Source organism: Pygoscelis adeliae, unplaced genomic scaffold (genome assembly GCF_000699105.1).
Source record: "Pygoscelis adeliae isolate BGI_AS28 unplaced genomic scaffold, ASM69910v1 Scaffold101, whole genome shotgun sequence".
NCBI classification, from domain to species: domain Eukaryota; kingdom Metazoa; phylum Chordata; class Aves; order Sphenisciformes; family Spheniscidae; genus Pygoscelis; species Pygoscelis adeliae.
The window spans coordinates 37,265-41,108 of record NW_008824238.1 but is presented as its reverse complement, the minus strand read 5'-3'; positions in this window follow the sequence as shown (position 1 = coordinate 41,108).

Sequence of the window (3,844 nt, the reverse complement as noted above, 5' to 3'; positions counted from 1 at the left end):
GAGCGGCTTGGCGAGCTCCTCCGCCAGCTCCCTCAGCACCCTCAGGTGGATCCCATCTGGCCCCATAGACTTGTGAACATCCAGATGACGTAGCAGGTCGTTGACCGCTTCCTCTTGGATTATGGGGGGTTCATCCTGCTCGCCATCCCTGTCTTCCAGCTCAGGGGACCGAGTACCCTGAGGATAACCGGTCTGCTTGCTAAAGACTGAGGCAAAGAAGGCATTAAGTACCTCAGCCTTTTCCTCATCCTTGGTGACAATATTCCCCCCCGCATCCAATAAAGGATGGAGATTCTCCTTGGCTCTCTTCTTGTCAGTAATATATTTGTAAAAACTTTTTTTGTTGTCTTTAATGACAGCGGCCAGGTTGCGTTCTAAAGTGAAGTTGCGTTCTAAGTGACTTGTCAGGCCTTAAAGATCAAAATGGCCATTATAAAGAACAGAAAAATATGAGCCAGTCCAGATGAAATTTCATGACTGCAAATATGTTTCTATCTCCTATAAGGTGATAAAGACACTACTTCTGTGGGCTTACTGTTTTGACAAAATTTATTAATTCAAATTGTAATAATATAAATTCTGTAGATATGAGCTGAAGACACAGCATGAGATAACGCATTTAATCAATGACTTATAATAAAGAGTGAGTTTGTTTTAGTTAGTGATTCTTGTTTGAAACTGGTAAGTTCCTGTTCTTTGTTACTGAGATTTTTGAATCACTCTCATTTTCTCCCTGCCTGGTTCTCTTCTAAGGAAATAAAAATAATGAGATTCTTTAGAAGAGACTCTGATAATAGCCAGATCTTTCTAGATCAGTGTTTCAGGAGCTGATACTTTCCAATATATATTTTTTCCATAATAAAAAATAATAAAATCAAGGCAAATTCTTAGCTGAAGCACATACTCCAGCAATATGAAAGAGAAAGTGTGATAGAAATTATTCATTTCTTGTGAAGATCACCTATTTTTTACTTTCTCATAAAATTTTTTCTCCTAACTATTTGCTTCTGTGTAAGGCCATTAAGAAAGAGGAATGAATATCAGTAGTAACACTCTCCCCTATTACAAGCACTTACAGGCTGCTATTTGACCCTCCAATCTGGTAGACCAGCTCTTTTATAGCTTTTTACTCATGACATTGGTGTGGGAGGTTTCTGAGGCCAGAGCCGAATGTGTCTGAGCAGCTGTTCTGCTAGGGATCAGTGATGATCTTTGTGTGAAAAAGGTGATTCACTAAAAGATTAAGTGTGTATTTGCTCTACATACAAGCCACATAACTGACATATATTCCTTTGTTTATTCTGGCAGACCTACGAAGAGATACAGATGGGTTTCACCTCAGATACTTCAGTGTCTCCCAGTGTCTTGCTCTGTCCAGCCAGGCCAGGATGAGTTTCCCACAGTGTCTTTACGGAGTGTAACATAGCCCTCAAACTAACATTGAAATTAGTCTTGCAAATTTATTCAGCCTATGAGTGGAGCCCAGTGGCTCAAGCCACTAAGGTACTTCATGGCCTTTCGCAGGTTCTTCTTTTCATCTGGAAGCTGGAACACAGAAACTTGTCCCAGGAGAAGGCATATAAAGTCATGCCAATGCTTGCCCAAGAAATGACTCACGGTAAGTAGTCACTGAGCATAATGAACGCAGCGTCTCTGGGAACTGGGACGTGGGTCTCCTCATATCCATGTGAAATTCCCAACTGTCCTGGTAAGGGAGTTGAGCTTCCTTTTTATTCCTCTCTCTCTAGGCCTCTGAATACTCCAATTTTTTCTTCAGGAACTCAGCATCTTCAATTCTTGGAGGACAAAGACTCTCCCAGGACCTAGTTATTAGCATATTAACCTTGGCTGGCAAAAGTTTTAAGTCTGAATGCCCTCTGGCTGGACAACTGCAAGGTCTCATACATGCCCAGTGTCCCAGCAATCCTTTTAAAGAACAGTGGCAAAAATCTGCATTTGGAGAAGGTTTTGTTCTGCACTGTATATTAGGCTTGCTGAAAAAAATGCTTACTAAGTGGCTTCTTCTTGGGTCTAGCAAGAAATATGACAAAATTCTGAGCCTAGGGTATGTATATTCATTTGCACACTGCTGAAATTTTAGGTGCCGGGGTAACTGTCAGTCCAGATATGAAGGCCTCTCTATTTGCTCTGCAGAATTCTTTTTATTTAAATTTTGTACTTGGACACCTATATTTGACTAAATTTTGTCTGGTGCTTAGGTATCAACAATAAATATATGAGAAGAAAATTTATTTTTGATCTGATAGCAAATTATCTCTCCTTACATACTAGAATTGCAATTGTATTTGTTTCAAGCTACTACAAGCTCTTAGTTAATGGATCTTATGTTCTATATGTCTAGGCAAGATGTGCATTTATAATTGTTTGCATCATGAATAAAACCTAGATATTAGCACCTGATTGCTTAGTGGACTATAACCCCTGTCTCCTGAGCACAGTCCAAGTGAAAGCCTTAAGCAGAATAGCTATTTCATGGTTTCTAGGAGTGTTCTCCTCCTCCACTCTCCAGTGGTGAGCTCTGAATGTACAATGAATTTCAAGCATATCCACTCTGTGATCACTTGTCTAAAATGGTTTCTCTGTAAGAGTAACACAAACAGTGGATTGTTTCATCTGTAGAAATACTGGTTTTTAGCTCTTCTGTTCTTAGGTTCTTCAGGGGTGCACTACACTGAGTGGTTTTCCATAGCAAGTAGGGAATGTGGATTCACTTTCTTGTTACCAGCTATGCTAGAACTGTCTCAGTTCTGATATATTTCAGCCTTCTGCATTCAAAAAGGTAGGGAGGACACGGAATTGGTGTACTATTCTGAAAAAGGTTACTTTTATGTTTGCATATAAATTCTATGTGCCTCCTAACAGATGTTGCACTGAAGATTACCAGATACACTCCCTCTGACAGAAAATATGGATACTGGGAAGTTATAGAAATAGATTAGAATTTGTGATAATTTCTTAAGTTTAGAAAAGGTCATTTTGCTATTAGTCTCAGTAAGCATCATGGTCTTAAGCCTGTTTTGACGAATCGATTGGTGCTACAGATTGTGAAGGAGCGATAGCCTTGCTTGCACTTCTAGCCTTGAAGTTTCATCCCAGTTCTTTGCATCCCTCATTTTCTATTTTCTTCCTTTGAGCTGTTCCAATGTGACTCTGTCAACTGAAGGTCAGTATCTGTCAAACTTAAGCTTTGCCTTGGGAGAGGAGAGTCACCAATCCACTGGAATTTCACAGTGAGTGAGTCTGGAGTTGATAAAAACAAACAAGCTTAGGTCAAACTTTCATTCCTGGATTACTCCAAGAGGGCTGTGCCAGAGCACATTTGTGCAGACAGCTCAGATCAGATTTTCATTCTTTACTGGAGCCTTGAGTTTCAGCAAGCACACCATTCAAGTGAGTACATATGAGAGCATGGCAATAATCACCTAAGGAAAGAGAGTATGCACTGTGCACGAGCTCTGCATGCTTTTTTTTTAAAGGAAGCAATTACAAATGAAGCGCAACACTTTTTATAGAAAGGTTGGGGGTCACTGACACACTATCTAATCTTTTTTTTTCCTTAACATCTGTAACATTTCTTAGGTTTTATTAAGTGTATATTAAGCATTTCATAAAGTGTATCTTTGAGGAAATCTTTTGCTCAGTTTGCATTCTTTGCTTTCCTGGTAAAGCACCCCAGAGAGACTCATCCATGGGCAGAGGCTGTAGATGAAGTAAAACAGTGAAGGAACATCCACAAGTACCTCAGGGCTCCTCAGTGCTTGGGCTTCCACTGTTGTGAGTTGCACACAATCACCTCCTGACTAGACTGTGTTTAGCTCTAGAT